This window comes from Neovison vison, chromosome 11 (assembly GCF_020171115.1).
Source record: "Neovison vison isolate M4711 chromosome 11, ASM_NN_V1, whole genome shotgun sequence".
In the NCBI taxonomy this organism is placed as follows: Eukaryota; Metazoa; Chordata; class Mammalia; order Carnivora; family Mustelidae; genus Neogale; species Neogale vison.
Genome location: NC_058101.1, coordinates 135,727,376 through 135,750,015, shown reverse-complemented (window position 1 = coordinate 135,750,015; position 22,640 = coordinate 135,727,376). Strand labels below are relative to the sequence as shown.

At 38.2% G+C, this 22,640-nt stretch overlaps 1 pseudogene; it reads right to left on the bottom strand.

Annotated features, from left to right (window-relative positions):
* Positions 1 to 2,811: 2,811 nt before the first annotated feature.
* Positions 2,812 to 20,602, bottom strand: LOC122890309 (annotated as a pseudogene).
* Between the last annotated feature and the right edge of the window lie 2,038 nt (positions 20,603 to 22,640).

Genomic DNA, 22,640 nt, shown 5'->3' with positions numbered 1-22,640 from the left:
AGAAGACTGTAATGACACATGCAGCTGTTGAAATGTAAATGAGAAATAGGTTAACCACAGCTGGAAACTGCACTTTTTACTCTGGCCTTCTGCTCCTTTCATTTAGCCGGATAAGCTGTACTTAACCTTTGTTTAACGGAGAACACTATTAGGTATAAGCGATTTAGCTCAATTTCTGATATTTCATATTAATTATTCTACTTTCATGGAGTAGAATTGAAAGAGAACAGATAGTTAAACTAAAATGTGTCTTAAATGATACTCCATTGAAGAATATATGAAACACGCTTTATTTCCTTGTCTGGAAAAGTAGACATCGCTCCGTGTAGAGTCTGTGTAAGCCGATGGGAAATATATTCCCAAGTGTAGTCCATGTCACCCACTGACCACAAGAATCAAGACAGCTGTCACTCGGCTTTGAGACCAAAACTCACAGAGCTTAACACATAAAAGTGAAATATAGATTATAAAACTTCTTTAAAATTTGAGAGCATTTTTAAATTCACTTAATAAAGATTGATCTTCAAAGTGCTAGAAATTATTTGGTGGGGGAGATACAAACCCCTGGAGCTTACATTCTCAGGTGGAGATCAATCCTAAACCAAATAAGTTAAAATGTACTGTCCACTAGATATGATACACGATAAGGAGAAAAGCAAAGAATGGAACCCACAAGAGTTTTGGGGAGGTGGGTTTTGCAATTTTAGATAGGATAGCAAGAAAGACTTTCCTAAGCAGAAGACATTGGAGTAAAAAACTAAAAAGACAGGGTGCCTGAGGGCCTCAGTCAGTTAAGCGGCTGCCTTTGGTTCAGGTCATGATCCCAAAGTCCTGGAATAGAGCACCGCATTGGGCTCCCTGCTCAGTGGGGAGCCTGCTTCTCCCTCTTCTCCCTACTTGTGTTCTCTATCACTATCTCTGTGTCTCTCTCTGTGTCTCATGTCTCTAAATAAAATCTCAAAGAAAAAAAAAAAACTAAACTAAACCAAAAAACATGGGGAGGAACGCATGCAGATTTGGGGAAGATCACTCTAAGCAGAGAGAGCAAGTATGTTTTTCTGACTGAGGTAGAAGCAAGCCCAGCCATTGCAAGGGTTTAACAGGCAAGTTGGAGCAGCTGTGTGGAGCAAGGGGAAGAAGGGAAGAGTAGGAAGAGATGCGACGAGAGAGGGAAGAGGCCAAGGTGAGAAGGGGATTCTGCAGAATCTCCTGGTAACAAAAGGACTTTGGTTTTCTGCATCAAATGAGAGCCATTGGAAGGTTTTGAGCATGAGCACCATGATCTAAATTATCTTTTAAGAGGATTTCTCAGGCTGCTGTGTTAGGGAGATAATGAAGGAGTCAAGAAACCCACAGTTGAAAAATGCTGGCATTTCGAAAGTTCTTGACTTTTCAGTCAAGAACTATTGACTGAAAAAACTATATATATTTCTTGTGGGTATCATGAATATATTAGACTTCTCCAGAGGAGCAGAACCAGTAGGATGTATACATACATGATTATGGAGTCTGAAGCTCTGAGATCTACTGGGCGAGTTCACAGGCTAGAGACCCAGGAAGAGCCTGATGTTTCAGTTAAAGTCCAAAGGCAGGAAAAAAGCCAAAATTCCAGTTCACAGGCACTCAGGCGGGGAGAATCCTCACTTACTCTAGGGAGTGTCAGCCTTTTTGTTCTCTTCAGGCCTTCAAATGATTGGATGCAGCCCAATCACATTAAGGAGGGCACTCTGCTTTACTCAGTCTGCCAATTTACCTGTTAATCTTATCCAAAAAGATCTCACAGAAATACCCAGAATGGTGTTTGACCAAATAGCTAGGCACTCCAGGAGCAGTCAAGTTGACAAACAAAATTAGCCATCAGAAGTGCACCCTTTGTCAACATGGCATCATACACCACTCCAAAATTATTTGGAGATTAATTTATATTTAATCTCCAAATACAGATGAAAATAGGTCATTATCCCATCTAACATGATAAACTATCTTACATACAACCAAGTATGCACTAACCACTTCCCCAAAAGAAGTAAAGTCCTTGAGTGATGTTTACTCTTCTTATAACTTAATACTATGGTATAAATTAGCATTACTTAAATACTATGACATTAAGTCAATACATCTTATGTCACATGATGAGGCGGTAAGAGAAAACACAGACATTATGTATATTATTGTGAATATTTTGTTGTGAATTATTTCTCTTATGTATATACATAAATGTATCTGTAATACATAATTGGCTAAATACAAATATATTCACAAAATAAGAAAATATTCATGAAAATTACAACCTTCATTTCTATAACTGGTCATATCATAACTGGTATTTAGAACTATCTTTTCCCATTATTTCTTCTGTATTTCTTTTTCTTTAAGCCTCTCAGCTGGTCATAGTTCTTTACCTGATGGTGTAACTCGGACTTTCATTCCTGAAGGGTCATTAGTAGTTGTGCCTGGACTGTCTTTTAGTTTTTCATAGACCTTAGCCACAGGGCATGGTAACATCAAGAAACACCCTAAGGTATTAGGAATTATATTCCAGACATACTCTCCTTTATACCCATTGTGGCATCATACACCAATTTCTTCAAGATGCTTAGGACCAGTCATCCCCAATCAGCCAGTAACTCTATGCTTTGTCTAATGGTTCAAAGGCCTGAGAAACCCCAAATAGCCAGGCTTCACTCTTAACTTTCAGTTCAGTGAAATCATTGTGTCTCCTGGTGGATGCATTCCTCCCTCTGGAAATCGGACCTCTAGGCCAGCAGAGCATAAGGGCGTGTGAACAGGAAGCAAAACTTTTGCTGTGAATCAGTAGAAGTAATGATGAATGATGCCACTCCCTTTTTCCACCCGTTGATTCCTGGACCCATGACTCCTGGCTATCAAGAAACAGCACCATATACTGGACACTAATTCAGAGAGCATGAGCCTTCTGGGAAACCTTGCCCCTAGCCCTATAAGGTATTGTCATCAAGTTGGCACTATAGCTCAGTGCTCAATGGCCATTCCAAACTTCTGTCAAGTCAGCTGCTTGGAGGATGGTGAGCATTATGGTAAGACCAGTGAAGTTTATGAGCATAGGCCCACTTTACTTTCTGTGAAGTGATTTCCTTCACAGAAAGGAACTTCTCACAGTTCATTGAAGGCACTGCATTGTGGAACACCATGGCCATGGATAGGTAAGGCATTCTATAAGTCCATTAATGGTAATTTTGGAAGAATCACTGCATTCAAAGGAGGCAAATTTTTATCCAGACTGCCGATTCTGGTTTAAAAAAAAAAAAAAATGCTGCTCTTTTCATGAAGGAAGCAGAGCAATATAAATGACCTGCCATAGGTAGCTGGATAATCACCTTGAGGAATGGTGCCGTACTGGGGACTTGAGGTTGATCTCAGCTGTTGTCGATTGGGCACTTGGCAGTGGCTGTTGCCAGGTCAGCCTGGGTGAGTGGAAGTCCACGTGGCTGAGCCCATGCGTCATCTCCATCCCTGCCACTGTGGTAATGACAGGGATGACTGGGGAAAGAGCCTGACTGGTATCCACAGCATGGGTCATCCTGTCCATTTGGTCATTAAAATCCTCCTCTCTTGAGGTCACCCATTGGTCTCATTCACATGGGACACAAATAGCCTCACATTTATTGCCTGTTCTCCCATCCAAGTACTAACCAGGCCCGACCCTGCCATTTATTGCCTGTTCTGAGAAGACTATCCACATATCTCTTTACCAAGTTTCCTTGTGACTAATTTTCTAATCATGTTCCAAGTCTCCGACCATCCAACTGAATCATTGGCAAAGCCTATGAATTGGTGTATAATCATATGTCTAACCATTTCTCCTTTCAAGTAAAGTGAACAGCCAGGGTGAACTACTTGGAGTACTGCCCACTGGGAGGATTTCCCTTCGTTGCTGTCCTTCAGGGTGTTTCGGAAAAGAACAGTAATGCTGCAACTCGCCACTTTCAGGCGGTGCCTGCATATCATGCTGAACCATCTATAAACCGGGCCTGAGTCCTCTCGTCCTCTTCAGCTGATCACAGGGAAATTTCCTTGAGGTCATATGTGCAGGCTTAGGAGAGAGAAAGTAGCATGGTTGGAGAGAGGAGCATGAATATTTGAGCCACCTCTTCGTAGGGCCTGGTTAATCCTAATTATGTATGTATCACTTCTGTTAGACGAGGGAGTACTGCAATGCACACAAATATGTGGCCTGTTGGATCATAACACACAGTTTGTGATCGACAGGCCACATGGTAATTTGGTGACCCACAACAGAGCAGTCAATCTCTTCTAAGTCCTAAGAGCAGTCCAAAAGTTGTTTCTCAAAAGAAGAGTAATTATCTGTGAAGGATGAAAGGGCTTGGCTCCAAAATCCCAAGGGCCTTGGCTGCAATTCACTTACAGGGGCTCCCAAAAGCATTCCTCTCTGTCATGGACACTTCAAGCACCGTTGGATCTATTGGATCCTATGGCTAAGGCGGCAAAGCAGCTTGTACAGTAGCCTGGATCTGCTGCAGACCCTTCTCTTGTTCTGCACTTCACTCAAAACTAGTACCTTTTTTTTTTTTTATACTTTTTTTTTTCCAATTTATTTATTTTCAGAAAAACAGTATTCATTATTTTTTCACCAAAACTAGTACCTTTTTGGATCACTAGATAAATGAACCACAGTAATGACCTAAAGGAGCACTATGCTGCTTCCAAAGCCCAAAGAAGATGCTAAGCATTGTATCTTTTCTTGTTGTAGAAGGGGCCAGAAATAACAACTGACTCTCGAACTTAAAAGGGATATCTCAAGATGCCTCACACCACTGGATTCCTAGAAATTTCTGAGGTAGGGGATCCCTGCTTTTTTGTGGGATTTATTTCCCACACTTTGACATGCAAATATCTTACCAATAAGTCTAGAGTAGTTGCTACTTCTTGCTCACTAGGTCCAAGCAGCATGATGTCATTAGTGTAATAAAACAGTATAATATCTTGTAGAAGGGAAAGGCAATCAAGATCCTTGTGAACTAAATTATAACGTAGGGCTAGAGAGTTGATATACCCCTAATAAGGAAAATGAAGGTGTAGTATTGCCCTTGACAGCTAAAAGCAAACTGCTTCTGGTGGCCCTCATGGACAGGAATGGAGAAAAAACACTTACCAGATCAATAGCTATATTTCCAGTGCCAGGAGATGTGTTAATTTGTTTAAGCAATGGAACTACATTTGGCACAGCAGCTAGAAACAGAGTCACCACCTGATTAAGCTTATGAAAATCCATGGTCATTCTCTAAAATTCATTTGTCTTCAGCACAAGCCCACCCAATAGGCGAGTAGAATGGGAATGTGATAGAAATCACAACTCCTGTATCTTTCAAGTCCCTGATTATAGCACTAATCTCTGCAATCCCTCCAGAAATGTAGTGTTGCTTTTGATTTTCTCTTTTCCTTGATAGAGACAGTACTAATGGATTTCATTTGCTCTTTCCCACCAGAATAGCCTTTACTCCACAAGTCGGAGAACCAATGTGGGGATTGTGTCACTTAAGTCTGTCTATTCCAATGATGCATTGTGGAACAGGAGAAATAGCCACAGGCTGAGTTTGGGGACCCACTGGACCCACTCTGAGATGGACAGGAGCTAAAATTACATTCATCACCTGAGCTCCATAAGCCCCTACTAGTAGACCACAGTGATGTTTTGGAATCCTCAGAATTAGTATCTAGTAGTTCCTGAAATGTCTGATTATATCCTTTTCCTCAGAATATAGTTACCCTGAAAAAAAGCTTTAGGTCCCTTTGGGAAAGGCTGGAGAAAGATTAACAGCATGGCCGTGTTCCAGGATCCTTCCTCAAAGGGACTTGGTCTTCTATTCTTTCAAGGGGTTTGAGGTCTGGCTCAAGTCTGGGAATTTACTGAGGGATCATTGCATGTTTTTATGAGTCAGTTTATACCTTTGTTCACTTAAACTAGAAATGTTCTGCATATATACATCAGGTAAGAATTTAGTAGGCTTCCTATCTATTTCACTTCTAGGAGCACCATGATCAACTAGCCAACACCATAGATCTGTGTGAATCAGACTATTCAGATTGCTTTCATTCTGCTATCCATTACACTAACCACAATCTCCTTGCTTTTGGTGGTTAAGTGCTGCAACTTAACCCCTACCACATAGGGATCCAATTACTGCCATGAATCTAGCTTTCCCAATCTGGTGACCTCAGTTCCCACCATGAGGTCTGTCCAACAGAGAAGAGTGGTCACGGAGCTCTTCAAGGATGCAGGGGCTCCCCTCACAAATTTATGTATCAGAGTAGTGGTGAAAGGTATGACTTCTGAATCCTCCCAGAGTGGGTAAGTGGGTCTTAAACGACAAATCCATTCTAATATTCTAATCTCCCTAAGCCTTTGAACACTCTACATTAAACAAAGGCAGGTGGGGCCTTTAACTCACTCACTCATTGACTGTGGTCTATCATTTGGTCCATGTTTCAGCAACAAACCGTTTGACCCCTTTGAACTCCGTGAACTATAATAGTAAATTCATAATGTCTGCTTAGTAAGCCCCTGTCAAAAAATTGAGCCTGATCCAACTTAACATTTCTTCTACCATTATCCCAAACCCTTACTATCTATTCCCACCAATGTTCCCCAGATTTTTCTCTGTAGAAATAAAAAGCTCAAGCAATTATTTTACAGTGTAGCACACGTCCATGTAAGTCACACTTTGTACCTCACCTTTAAGGGCCTTGAGTCTAGTTATGGGTGTAGAAGCAAAGACAGCTGGTAGAGATAGGTCCTGAGGAGAATCAGCATTGTGTTGCAGGACAACTACCTTAGGAAAAGCCACTACAGTTTCTTCAGGTGATGCAGAATTAATCTCCTCTGTCAGAGTGGTGAGGATCTTCAACTAGCAAAGAAGACTCATCCGATTTTAGATTTATTGTCCCCACTTTCATCAGTCTTCCCACATGTACCCATTCTAACTTTCAGGATCCCATTCTTTTTCCATCAGTGTTCTTACTTTACAACTAAACACACTGCAAACCTGGGAGTTCAACTTGGATTACAGTTCAGTCAGTTGCAGGATGAGATTCTGGGTTTGACTAATCGATCAATCTTAACCTGCAGCTATAGGACATAAGGGTCTCCTTCGAGGAATACATGGGAACTTTCCTGTCACTTATGCTCCTGAGCTGGGAATTTGCATCTCTGAGCTCACCCTTTTCTTTCACCATTTTGTCCAGAGACATTAGGAGCAATCAGCCAACCTCATATTTATTTGTTTGATAAAAATACCCAACAATATTATACCCATAGCCCCCCAGATACTTGCTTCTTACAAGTGATTGATTACTGTATCAAATGGTAATATTTTGCACATCTCTATTCCCAGATCATGCCACAGAGTATTAGTGATCTCTTTACTACTATAAACAGAGTCACTGGCATCTTTAAATCTAATTACATGATAGAGCCATTCCCAGAAACCCCAGAACCAATTCATAAAACTCATCCTTAAAGTTCTGTTCCTCTAGGACCATTCTTGATACCAAAAACTGATATTATTCAGCACTCTTTACAGAAACAACTAATTATACATATTATATATACTAGCTATATCTCGGAAAGGGAGAGAAAGAGATTTATTTTAAGGGACTGGCTCACAGTGGAATCTAGCACAAGTCCTAAGACCTGTACGGTGAGTCAGCAAGCAGAAGACCAAGGAAAGTCAGTGATCTAGTTCCAGTCTGAAGGCTGGACGCCTTCATAAGCAGGAGGAGTTGATGTTTCAATCTGAGCCTAAAGGCTGTAAAAAGCTGATATCCCAATTCAGGGGCAGTCAGGCAGAAGGAATTCTCTCACTTAGAGAAAGGTTAGCCTTTTTGTCCTACTCGGGTCTTCCACTGATAAGATGTGGTCAACCCACATGCAGGAAGACAATTCACTTTCTTTTGTGAACTTAAATGTTAATATTCAAAGACACTCTCATAGATGTACTCATAGTAATGTATGACCATATATCTGGGTACCTCATGGTCTAATCAAGTTGACGACAAAGTTTACAAGCACAAACAGGTTTTAATGATAAAAAAAATTATCAAACATTTCTCTCTCATATACACACTACACACATACAGGTATACCTCATTTTATTGAATTCATTTTATTGCACTTCACAGACTTTGCACCTTTTTTTTTTCTTTACAAATTTAAGGTTTGTAGCAACCCTGCATCAAGCAGATCTATCAATGCCATTTTCCCAATAATACATGCTCATTGCATGCATCTGTGTCACACTTTGGTAATTTTCACAATATTTTGAACTGTTTCATTATTGCTATATTTGTTAAAGTGATCAATGATCTTTGATGTTATTATTGCCATCGTTTTGGGTTTCCACAAATTCTGACCATATAAGATGGCAAACTTAATAAACGTGAGTATGTTCTGAATGATCCACTGACCAGACTTCTCCATCTCTCTCATTCTCCTTGAGCCCCCCTATTCCATGAGACACAGCAATGCTCATATTAGGTCAATTAATAATCCTACAGTGGTTCCTATGTATTCTAAAAAAAAAAAGTCATGTGTCTCTCACTTTAAATCAAAAGCTAAAAATGATTCAGCTTAGGGAGGAAGGCATGTCAAAAACCAAGATAGGCTGAAATCTAGGCCTCTTACACCCGTTAGCCAAGTTGTGAATGCAAAGAAAAAAATTCTTGAAGGAAATTAAAACTTCAACTCCAATGAACACACAAATGATAAGAAAGTGAAACAGCTTTATTGCTGATATGGAGAAAGTTTCAGTGGTCTGGATAGAAGATCAAAGCAAAGCAACAACAACATTCCCTTAAGCCACAGCCTGATCCAGAGCAAGTCCCAAACTCTCTTCAGTTCTGTGAAGGCTGAGCTAGGTGAGGAAGCTGCAGAAAAAAGTTGGTAGCAGAGGCTGGTTCATGAGCTTTAAGTAAAAAAAGTTAACATCCAATTTCATGGTGGAGCAGCAAGTGCTGATGTGGAAGCTGTAGCAAGTTCTCCAGAAGATCTAGCTCAGAGAATTAATTAAGGTGGCTACACTAAATGTTTTCGATGCACACAAACAGCCTTCTATTGGAAGAAGATGCCATCTTGCACTAGAAAGAAGTCACTATCTTGATTCAAAGCTTCAAAGGACAGGTTGAGGAGTGCCTGAATGGTTCAGTGGTTAAGCATCTGCCTTCAGCTCAGGTTATGATCCCAGGATCCTGGGATCGAACCCCGCATAGGTCTCCCTGCTCAATGGGGAGTGTGCTTGTCCCTCTTCCTCTGCCTGCCATGCCCCCTCCTTGTGCTCTATTGTGTTCTCCCTCTCTCTCTCACTGTTAAATAAATAAATAAAATGTTTAAAAAAAAAAAAAAAAGGTCAGGTCTATGCATCTTAGAAGATAATGCAGCTGGTGAATTTAAACTGCAGATGATAGTGATTTGCCAGTCTAAAAATCCTAGGGCTTTTAAGAATTATGAAGAATCTATCCCACCTGTGCTCTATAAATGGAACAGTGAAGACTGGATGACAGCATATCTGTTTACAACATATTTACTAAATATCTTAAGGCCACTGTTGAGAACTACTGTTCAGAAAAAAAGACTCTTTTCAAAATATAACTGCTCATTGACACTGTACCTGGTCACTCAAGAGTTCTGATAGAGATAGACAATGAGATTAAAGTTGTTTTCATGCCTGCTAACAAAACATCCATTCTGCAGTCCATAAATCAAGGAGCCATTTCAACTTTCAAGTCTTATTATTTAAGAAATACATTTTGTAAGGCTATAGCTGCCATAGATAGTAATTCCTCTGATGGACCTGGGTAAAGACCACTGACAACCTTCTGGAAAGAATTCACCGTTCCAAATGTTGTTTGTAATATTTGTGATTCATGAAAGAGGCAAAAATAACATTAACAGGAGTTTAGAAGAAGTTTATTCCAATCCCCATGGATGACTTTGAGGGGTTCAAGAATTCAGTGGAGGAAGCAACTACAGATGTGGTGGAAATAGTAAGAGAACTAGAATTAGATGTGGAACATGAACAAGTGACTGACTTGCTACCATCTCATAATCAAACTTGAAATGGTGGGGGTTTGCCTCTTATGGATGAGCAACAAAAAGTAATTTCTTGAGATGGAATCTACTCCTGGTGAAGATTGTTGAAATGACATAAAAGGATTCAGGATATTATATAAGTTTAGTTGATAAAGTAGCAGCAGGGTTTGAGAAGATTGACTCCAACTTGGAAAGAAGTTCTACTGTGGGCAAGATGCTATCAAACAGCATCACAGGCTACAGAGAACGGAAGAGCCAATTGATGCAAAAAAACTCCTTCATTATTGTCTTATTTGAAGAAGTTGCCACAGCCACCCTCACCTTCAGCCACCACCACCCTGATGAGTCAGCAGCCATCAACATCAAGGCAACACCTTCTACCAGCAAAGAGATTACAACTCCTGGAGAGCTCAGGTGATGTTAGCAATTTTTTAGCAGTAAAGTATTTGCTAGGTAAGGTATGTCCACTTTTGTTAGACAGAATGCTATTGCACACCTAATAGACTATAGTATAGTATAAAAATGACTTTTATATACATTGGAAAGCAAAAATGTATTTGACTTGCTTTATTTGATACTTACTTTATGGTGGTAATCTGGAACCAAATCTGCAGTATTGTCAAAGTATGCTTGTGCTCAAAATGATTCGTAATCTGCATATTAATTAGGAGATCCTGTTTAAAGTCAATGCCTGGTCTTTTATATAGTATTAATATTTCTTTCAGAGTATGCCACTGACATTATGTAACAAATATTGTGAAATGTTTATGATTTATCTCCAAGTATGATACTAAGTCTGAGAATGATTTCACAAAATTTTTAGCTAAAAATATCTTATACATGTTTTAAATGTGTGAACTAAAACTTTAAATCTATTTTAGCCTATTCTTTATTTTGGTGATGATTTATTTTTTTTTCCTTTTTATAGAAATAATATCAGAGATTTTGCTGCATAATTTTGAAAATTATATAAAACTCTATCCAGGATCTATAATGAACTCCTCAAACTCAACCCACACGAAACAGACAAACACATCAAAAAATGGGCAGAAGATATGAACAGACACTTCTCCAATCAAGACATACAAATGACTATCAGACACATGAAAAAATGCTCATCATCATTAGCCCTCAGGGAGATTCAAATTAAAACCACATTGAGATATCACCTTACACCAGTTAGAATGGCCAAAATTAACAAAACAGGAAACAACATGTGTTGGAGAGGATGTGGAGAAAGGGGAACCCTCTTCCACTGTTGGTGGGAATGCAAGTTGGTGCAGCCTCTTTGGAGAACAGTGTGGAGATTCCTCAAGAAATTAAAAATAGAGCTTCCCTATGACCCTGCAATTGCACTCCCTGGGTATTTACCCCAAAGATACAGATGTCATGAAAAGAAGGGCCATCTGTACCCCAATGTTTATAGCAGCAATGGCCACAGTCGCCAAACTATGGAAAGAACCAAGATGCCCTTCAACGGATGAATGGATAAGGAAGATGTGGTCCATATACACTATGGAGTATTATGCCTCCATCAGAAAGGATGAATACTCAACTTTTGTAGCAACATGGACGGGACTGGAAGAGATTATGCTGAGTGAAATAAGTCAAGCAGAGAGAGTCAATTATCATATGGTTTCACTTATTTGTGGAGCATAACCAATAGCATGGAGGACAAGGGGCGTTAGAGAGGAGTAGGGAATTTGGGTAAATTGGAAGGGGAGGTGAACCATGAGAGACTATGGACTCTGAAAAACAGTCTGAGGGGTTTGAAGTGGCGGGGGGGTGAGAGGTTGGGGTACCAGGTGGTGGGTATTATAGAGGGCACGGCTTGCATGGAGCACTGGGTGTGGTGAAAAAATAATGAATACTGTTTTTCTGAAAATAAATAAATTGGAAAAAAAATAATAAATAAATAAATAAATAAATATTAGAAATAAAAAAGAAAAAAAACTCTATAGATTTCTTCTACTATATGAAAAAAATTTACAATAGACAACACACTAGAGACCAGGGTCAAAAGTCCCATGATCTAATGAAGTCTGATTTTAAAATATTCATGAACATGTCTCCTACTTAGTTTTGCTCTATTCTTACAAATCATAATTGTAATTTCACTTGTCCCAGTAGCAAAAGATTCACATTCTATAATGAAACTGTAGTTTACTTTGTACTTACTGATTATAAAATATTTTTAATTGCAGCAATTGTACTATTATTTTGTTATTAATTTAATATTTCAGCAAAGTATATTTTAATTGTTGATCCATTGTGAATTCAGGATATACTCAGCACTATGGTCTCAACAACATAAACAATAGGATTACTAATAAGCCAAGAATAATACATAAATGATGTGAATAAGTTACTTAAACAAACTGACTAATTCAGAGCTTGTAGCGCATATACAATCCTTGAAAACAAAATGGTTACTCAGAACATAAAGGAATTTGTTATGAAAATCATTACTATTATTTTATTTCAAATTTATGAAATTTATGTGATCAAATATTTCATGTTCTTGTCCTAAATTGCCTAAAGTCCTCTGAATCACTCATAGATCATCAGGGACCACCAGGGACCACCAGTGTTCCATGGACTGTGCTTTGAGAAACACTTCCCTAGGGGTTCATTGCAGATACCTTAGAGAATGCGCCAAAGGCAAGAGGAAGGAGAGGGGCTGACAAAACAGGAAGACCTCTCATTTCAAAAAGAGGATTCAGCATTGATCTAATTTCCATATTGGGTTGACGAGAAACTTTTTTTATTCCTAGAAATATTTCTACTGATTAAAAAAAGCTTAAAAAGTATATTTGTCTCCCTCCCTAAACCATAAGTGACTCTTAATCTCACGAAACAAACTGTGGGTTGCTGGGGGGAGGGGGGTTGGGAGAAGGAGGGTAGGGTTATGGACATTGGGGAGGGCATGTGCTTTTGGGTAAATTGGAAGGGGAGGTGAACCATGTAAGACTATGGACTCTGAAAAACAATCTGAGGGGTTTGAAGTGGCGGGGGGGTGGGAGGTTGGGGTACCAGGTGGTGGGTATTATAGAGGGCACAGCTTGCATGGAGCACTGGGTGTGATGAAAAAATAATGAATACTGTTTTTCTGAAAATAAATAAATTGGGAAAAAAATCCAAAAAAAAAAAAAGTATAATGACTAAGTTCGTCAAGAAGGGGAAATACAAAACAAGTGAAGACACATTACTTGAATAATATCGTATTATTAGCTACTTACATAGTTACAATAAGGCCTTAAGGTCTCCTAACTCAAGAGAGTGTCCTCTTCACTGTGTCTTGTTCCCTTCTTCAGACAGGAAAAAGGAAAAAGGGGTAGGATCCTTTGAGAGCAAAAAGCTCTTAAAACTGTAGAAAGAGGATCTAAGGATCTGACTCAAGTGAATAACATACAGCATATCAAATAGTACTTCTGACATGAGCAAAATAAAGGGAACAGAAACACATGAGACAGTTTTTATGTTATTTCTTGTTCTGAGAAAAGAAAATTAAGACAATTATTCCTGTTATACTGTTTCAGAAATTAAAACCTATTTAAGAGATCAGCTAATGTATTAGCAGATTTTGATGTATCGAACTGATTGTTCAGTAAACCTAACGGACCCATCATCTCTTCCATCCATCTGATTTTTTTTTTTTTCTTGCTCTGTTTTAAGCTATTTCTCTAGGAGACTTAGAATTCACTTGTCAGAGTTCCATTCTCTGAACATACTGTTTCCCAGCCAGAACGACGCTAAAAACAAGCATCAACTGCTGACCTTTTAAATTCATCACTCTTTGTAACTCCAATCACAGAAAAATACTTAGGAAAATGTGGCTCTTTCATCTCTGTGTGGTAGTGGATACACAGCTCTTCCTACAGAAGCTGGCAACCTCCAGTTCCTTTTCTCACTTGGGAGAAATGCTTTGAAAAAGCCATTTCCAGCCAAAGTTCTCAGCCTTCTATTTCCTTCTTTATTTAAAATGAGGAAATGATTTGTAGAAAGGGGAAAAAAAACAATAAAAGGATTCATTTATTGTCTCCTTAACTGGTCTGAATTATCTCCTGATCCACATCTTTGCTGACTTTGGGAACTCTTTTAGTCCATTCTCAGCACTTGACAGAGCCAGCTATTTTGTAAATGTTCATTCTCATACCCAACCTGGGAGTTTGTAAAACAAAATGCTAAACTTGCTTCAACATATGCCAGATGCTTAGGCTAAAATCACTATATAGAAAGGAGCTGAGAAACAGATAAAAATCAAAATTGTGTGTGTACATGTTTATAAACATGCATTCAAGACTGCAATGCTTCATTTATTCTTACATCAAATTACCTTTTTCACTATAGTTCTTTGAGTTAACAATTGAAATGTCTCTGCATTTCCCAACTAACCACAGATTAAGAACATCTAAAATTTACTGAGCACTTTTCACGTGCCCAGTTGTGCTGGACATTCTATGCTGCACAGTCTAATTTATTCCTCACCTCAGCCAACAAGGTGGACACACTTGACAAATGCTAACTATGGACTTAAATAAATTAAGTAAGTTTCCTAAGGCTACATAGCTATCCTTAAAGTACCCAGAGCCTGGATTCAACTCTAGGTCTAACTAGACAACACATAACTATACTCTGTCTCATAATAGATAAGGATTCTGCAAGAATATTACTCTTTAAATTGCCATTTCTTCTTTATAAAGACTCCTGGGAGATATCACTGCTGGTCTTAGCATCAAGACTATTTGTGCTTCTTTTAAGTAAATGATTATTCTTATCCTTATATTGCCTACTGAAAAAAGCACAGCCAAACTCATGGCCCTCTTGAAGGGATGAAAAAGAAACCTTAAAGAATTTACTCAGTCACATCTTCCTGAAATCCTCATTTTATTCCTATTCTCATTTTCTTTGAGTCCATTTTCTTCATTTGTATAATGTGTTTTCATTTTATCTTGTGTTATTTTCAGTTTCCGTAATAGCTATGTGAAAGGTTTTCTGGAACAGAAAGGTGATGAATATATAACCACATAGACAAAACTGGGATGATAAGAGTCTAGAAACATAAAAGACATTATTATAGAAAAGGTATCACCCTATGATGAAAAAATTATTTTAGATAACTGACACATGGATAATTGACCAGTGTCAACATGAGAATTTATTTTGAGAGACTAACATGTTATTGGTAAGATGCCTTTCTCAGATGGCAAAACCTCAATTTTTCGCAAAAGAGCTTTGCCATCTCAACAGAAAATTGGACATTTTAACCTAGCTTTTTCTCCGAAACAGTCTGGAAAGCATAGAAGTGGAGATCAGTGGTGAGGATGAGGGAAAGCTGATAAGAGAAGATGTTGCTGCTGTATTTATTAGTTTTTCCTTCAGTGAGCACAATAGGTGAACCAAGGTTTTGTTTTTTTACCTCTCTAAAACTTTATATTGGAGTATTACTAGCATATAAGTAAACACTTGCATTATTCTTCTCTTTAAAAAATAAAACAAAATTGCAGAAAACCCCAAAACGAAGCAGCTCTACTCTTTCTACTTCCTTTGGTAGTCCTCAGAAAACAAAATGAAGCGTCATTTCTCAAGTATAAAAATAGATTTATTTACCGGTCATTTCAACAATGACAGCACTTTGTAATTATTTGATATTTTGAAATCAGCAATAATATGACATTACACTATGTCAATATTGTTCTCATTACAATAAAAGACCACTTAAACAACTTATCAATGGTCAGACCTTTTTTCTTTTAATATACTCTATAGAGAATACTATAATTAAAATAATTAAAGAATAATGTATCTCTGTGAACCAGTATAGAAAAAAGCTTCCAAATTTATCAAATCTTTCTCACTCTCCTCCTAATAGATATCCTTTATGATACATAGGTAAAATTTTAAAAAATTAGTATTCTACTTTTTTGACAATCACAGTATCCTCTCTGTAACTTTGATTTATAAAAAGTTGGCATTTTAACATACTGTTGAACAATTTGTATATTGGGTTGTTCAGAATATATCTCCTGAAAATAACTCATTCTATTTATGCAAAATTAAAGAATAAAAGAGTGACTTTTACTTTTTTTTAATTAGAAATTTTCTAGGGGCACCGGGTGGCTCAGTCACTTAAGCATTTGCCTTCTGCTCAGGTCATAATCCCAACATTCTGGGATCAAATCCTACCTCGGGTTCCTGGCTTGGCCAGAGTCTGCTTTTCCCTTCTCGTCTTATTCATATTCTCTCTCTCTCTCTCTCTCTCTCTCTCGCTGTCTCTCCCTCTCAAATAAATAAATAAAATATTTGAAAAAAATAAATTTTCTAAGAAAAAATTCATAATTTAATCCACTTAGAATAATAAACGTTCTGAGATGAGATATTGGCCTTTAGTTCAGTACTTTCATGGATGGCTTACATCTGAATTCCAAACCTTATTTTCACCTAATTAAAGTGTTCAACTGAGAACATTTTCAGTAATTGTAAAATAAAGAAAATGTGTCTGAGGATTCCCTGACCCTTTAATCATCCAAATTCTCCCAGATCCTTGAAATGAAGGTCAATGAATCGCCTCACACCTTCCCATCATTAACATTTTCTACCAAAACTAATCAATCCCAAGATTCTTATAAAAAGGAGCAAGCAGTCCATGGGAATACATACTGAATAGCCATCTAGAAGTTTAGCCTGCTAAAACAAATACACAAAACCCAACTGTTTTCTTTCATTTTTAAACTCATCTTTCTTTCTTAAAGATGGACTTATTTTCTTTATGGATATTCTTCGGTTAGAAACTTCCCCAGACTACACCATTGGTGGGAATGCAAGCTGGTGCAGCCACTCTGGAAAACAGTATGGAGATTCCTCAAAAATCTGAAAATAGAGCTACCCTACAACCCAACAATCACACTACTGGGTGTTTAACTTAAAGATACAAACTTAGTGACCTGAAGGGGCACGTGCATCCAAATATTTATAGCAGCAATGTCCACAATAGCCAAATTATGGGAATAACCTAAATGGCCATCAACAGATGAATGGATAAAGAAGATGTGGGGTGTGTGTGTGTGTGTGTGTGTGTGTGTGTGTGTGTAATGGAATACTATGCAGCCATCAAAAAACCTGAAAGCTTGCCATTTGCAACAGCATGGATGGAACTAGAGGGTATTATGCTGAGCTAAATGAGTCAATCAGAGAAAAACAATTATATGATCTCTCTGATTTGAGGAATTTGGAAGGCAGGGCAGAGGGGGTTGGGGGGAAGGGAGGGAAAAATGAAACAAGATGCGAGGGAGACAAACCATAAGAGATTCTTAATCTCAGGAAACAAACAGGGTTGCTGGGAGGTGCAGAGGAGAAGAATAGGGTAGGTTGGTTAAGGACATTGGGGAGGGTATGTGCTATGCTGAGTCCTATGAATTGTGTAAGAATGATGATTCACAAACCTGTACCCCTGGGGCAAATAATACATTGTATGTTAAAATTTAAAAAAAAAAAAAAGAAAAAAAAGAAACTTCCCTAGAGAGGATTCAAGCCTGGGCTAAATATGGTCGGCTTGGGCCTGCAGAAGGACCACTCCACTGACCACTGCAACAAACACTACCTGCGGACCATCACAGCAGTTGTTTAATTAGGCACAGTACATATGTCGAGCAATTTCTAATGGGAAATGAAGGTTCTACTCAAAATTGCTAGGGGCAGTAGACAAGCAAAATGTAATTATCTGAACTGAAATCCCGCTGACATCTCAAACAACAAATGCCGGGGGATCTCAAAGGATCAGATGCTTCCTCTGAAGTCAGTGCTCCAACCTCCAGCCTCCTCTACTCGCTGTCCCCCAAGGTGGAGAGAACACTCTACACTGAGTCACCAGCACCGCTGAGTCTGGCTGCCAATTCCTGTTTGCTCAGAGAAGGCCCGCTCTCTCCTAACAGAGTAACTGAGACACTATCCAAATATTTAAGACCAAATGAATTTTGATTCCTCCCAAATTAAAAGGATTGTATAATATTTATAGAAGCTAGAATTCCGCTTTGCTGCCCTTCCTATCCCAGATAAAACCAATTTTCCTTGCTTTTTAAGGTATACCATTAGAGATAGGATATCTCAGATTGGTCTTTCTTTGGCCCCCAATGAAGACATTCGTTTAATTTATGTTTTTTGTAAGTCGATATTTTAAGAAGGAACTCTTGGACCTTTAAGCCACAGACTCGGATTTTTGTAGGCAGAAAGAAAGTGAACAGTTGAAAATGAGGATATGATCTGAACTGCGCCAATGTTTGATCTGAGGATTTTCAGTATCTCTAGCGTGATTAGTGACCACAATCACTAAGATGGGTTCTTCACCCTAAAAAAAATATATAAATATAAATTAATAAACAAACAAACAAGCAAATAAATAAATAAATGCTGGGAACTTCTCAAGATACTAAGAATTAGAAGTGGAAACCATTTCTCAGTTCAATCATCTTTTCATAGTGAAGGCATATTTCTTATTCTCCATTTTCATTTTCAGTATTGCAGCTCGTGTTGGCAAAAATACCTTTCCCTAGGAGTATCTTTTATAATCAGTCTTGGCTATTGGAAAATTTTCCTGGTACTTTATGTAGCTCAATTTTCCTTTGATTACCTTCACCTATCAGTCTTAATTGCACCTCACTGAACTTCTCTAAATAATTCTTTTCTTTACCTTTTGATTTGTCACAGGAAAAACTGTTTACACGCCAGACAAATTTGTCATTCTCCTTTGCATCACTTTTTTTTTTTTTTACTGTGAATCCTCTCCCCGGTGTCCCTTTAAGCACAGTGACTGGTGGTCCTGTTTGTGTCCGCTATCCCAGCATGATTATTAACCAGGGAATTGATTTGAATGATAAATAATACAGTTACCTTAATTTTATAGCAGATGAATTAGTTGAGATCACTGTCACACTGTGTAGAAAAGAAGATGGAAACTGAACATAAATGCCATTCTTTTTTTTTTTTTAAAGATTTTATTTATTTATTTGACAGAGAGAGATCACAAGTAGATGGAGAGGCAGGCAGAGAGAGAGAGAGAGAGAGAGGGAAGCAGGCTCCCTGCTGAGCAGAGAGCCCGATGCGGGACTCGATCCCAGGACCCTAAGATCATGACCTGAGCCGAAGGCAGCGCCCAGGCGCCCTAATGCCATTCTTTTATGCTCTATAGTACTGGTCACAATACTAAGACATTTAGTATCAATTATGTAACTACTTGTTTAATATCTGTTTTCTGCTTTAGACTGAAGCTTCATGACAGCAGGGTCATATTTCTCTGATTCTTCCCACTACCCTCAGGACCAACAGAGTGGCCGTGACATAATTGGTGATTAACAAATATTTGTTGAGTTAAAAAAGTAAATGAATTGGGATCTCAGAAACTCACAGAGACTTGTGTAGCCTGTAGTCTCCTTTGTCTTCTCTATGTTGCTCTAGGCTCTCACTAACTTCATTTTTGGTTTGATTTGTTTTATAAAAGTATTTGTCCTCTGACTATTTGTGGGAATGTGGCTATTTATCAACAAACTCCATTCCTACTCTCCTGAATCATGAAATTAAAACTCGAAGGAATCTGTGGTATTTTATTATTATTAGTCCACTATTCAATAGCATGAGCACATCTAGAAATCCCAGATCCTATAAGAGAAATTAATCTTATTTAAAATACTAGAATCCACCCTTTCACAACACAGAATCCTAGATTTTATTCTTCCCCAACTTCCAAAAGATGTTTCCCTGCATTTATTCATCTCCAATAGCTCCTTTCTCTATACCCTTTTGCCATCCTGTACTTACTCCCTTGCAACCTGAGTAGTATATTTGCACAATCCTACAGGCTTCCTAAGTAATGTGCTCTTTCACTCCTCCCTTCATTGCCAGACTCTTTAAGTGAACAGTCTAACCTTTAATTGAAACTTTCCACTGACTGCTACCAGCTCACCCCAAGCATGTTGGACACTGATGCTCATTGCCTTCTGGTTGCCTACTAGCTTTCTTCTCTGTCCGTCGAACCTCCACAGAGTTCTTCCAATCAACAAGACTCAAGATCCTAAGATGGTCTTTGGGCCAGCCTTCTCCTTTATCCTCTAATTTACCAAGACTTCCATTCTCTCTCTGAGGATTTTCAGATCCATTACTTCCTTGTCATCCCCACTGATGACATCCCAGGGCTGACCCTGATCTTGTAACACACAAGATGTGTTACATCTAGGGACACACAAGAGTTCCCTAGAGAAGCCTCATAGATTTTAGTCCACCCTGTTTATTAAATTTTACCTCTATCATGTATGGAGCATCATCCCTGACTTCAACTTCTGTTTCTAGTCTCATTTTCCTTTTCTTTCTCAGATACCCTAGGCTGCCTCTTTGGACTCATTTCCTCCACATCCCAGCATCTTGCTCACTCCAGCCCCACTGGCATAATCTTACCTCAGGATTTCTGTAAGTAATCTTCCCTTTGCCTAAAATGCGATATCCCTTCATCTCAGAGCTTGCTCCTACCATGTCTAGGTTTCTGCTTGTCTTATCAAAAAAGACTCTGTCTCATTCTCTGTCATTCTCTATCTCCCAATATTGCACTTTCTATCTGCCTATGATGTATTTATGTATTTATTGTTTCAGAACCCTACTCTCTAGGATACAAACTTTATGAAAAAGGAATTTTCTTTCATTTTGCAATCTTTGTGTTCTGAATTAGCTCTAGAAACTATGACAGAATAGGAGTTCAATAAATGTTTGTTGGATGAATAAATTGTTATTTTGTACCTTATATAAGACAATAAATTTTTTGACAATAAATTTTAATATTCTCATGTTCTCCATTATTCTGGGATCACCATTTCCTTTCCCTCACTGTAATACAAATATAACTGTTGAATGTTTTTACAAAATCCAGAAAGATAATGCATCAGAGGAGGGAGGAATTACTTTGCTTCTTCACAGTGATTTTCCCCTCTTACATCAAATTGCTCTACCAGGTTTCCCTTCAGTACTTCTGATGTCAAATAAACCATAACCCTCATTCATTCTCATTCTTTCAAATCTACTTTCTTAGAAAAGGTGGACCAGACTCTCAGACTTCCTTTGCATGAACAAAGGGGAATTTTTTTTGTAAGATTTATTCATTTATTTGAGAGAGAGAGAGAGCGAGAGCGTGAGCATGGGAGAGGGGCAAAGGTATAGGGAGAGAGAAACTCAAGCAAGACTTTGCACTAAGCACAGAGCCCAACTTGAGGCTCAATCTCAAAACCCTGAGATCACAACCTGAGCCAAAACCAAGCTGGAAGCTTAACCTATTGCACCATCCAGGTGACCCAGCAAAGATAAATTTAATAGGGTCTCCCAAATAAACAAACGAACCTTGCTATCATTCCTGTATATTGTTAATGTCTGACAATTTTCTTCCTGCTGTAATAGGTGATTAAAAACTAGTAACTCATATAGTTAAGATGAATTATTTATTCATTTCCAAACACACTTTCAGACCTTGCAACAATTCAATCAAGTATGTGATGTTATTTAAGTTTCCAGTAACAGATGAAGAAAATTAGTCTTAGAAATTTAACTAACTAGCTTAATGTCATGACTCAAGTTTATGCAAAAGTCAGGAATCAGAGACCTGTCTGACTGCAAAGCCTACCACTGCCCTATACTACTTCCATTCTTCCATCATAAAGTGTACTAATTATCTTTTATATCAAGTGGGCAGCGAATTAATGAATAAATCAATGTTTAATTGTACCTATTTTCCATTTTATTAATGATGTCTAGTAGCCTGTTTTCAAGTTATATCAATGGAAAGGCTGGTTTTCAATGAGTGAGAGGACTGTGAATAATGCCTCTTAAGCAGACAGAGCATGAGTGACCTTCGCCAAAGATCCAGCAGTTGATGTTTCTGAACTGTGTAGGAGACAAAACTCCATAATCTCTAATGTCTCTTCAAGATCAAGTGATGTATTCTGTAATTTCAAAAGGTTCTTATGAAGTGGAAAATTTAGAATCATAAATGACTGGCTATAGCCTACATAAAAAGAAGTAAAATTAATCTAACTTGGTCTTTCTTTTATGTTCTTCTAAAAATGAAAGAATCATTTTAGGATGAACCCAGGAGATAACAATCCGAATATCAACATTTTGAACTCTATCAGCTTTAATTCATTTTTTCCTTTAAGTTTGCACTTTTGTAGCACTGACTCTTCTCAAGAATCAGAGAAAATAACAATGGTAAATAACGAGCACTTCGTGTTCCTGGAACAAACTACCCAATGCTAGAAACGCCAGCTTCAGCATGTGCTGAGAAAGCATCCAGATGTTAGCCAGCTGAAACAATATATCCCAGTGCATCCAAATTAAAAAAAAATCATTTTCATTTAAAAATTGGAAATCAAAATGGAGTTCAGGATTTCCAATAGGAGTCAAGAAACGGCAAGTACTAATGAATCCATGAACCAGTTTTTGCCAGAAGTATCCATATTGTTCCTCAAACACTGAAAATAAAAAGTAAATACAATTCTGGAGACAATAGCTTACCTCTGAATTCTGA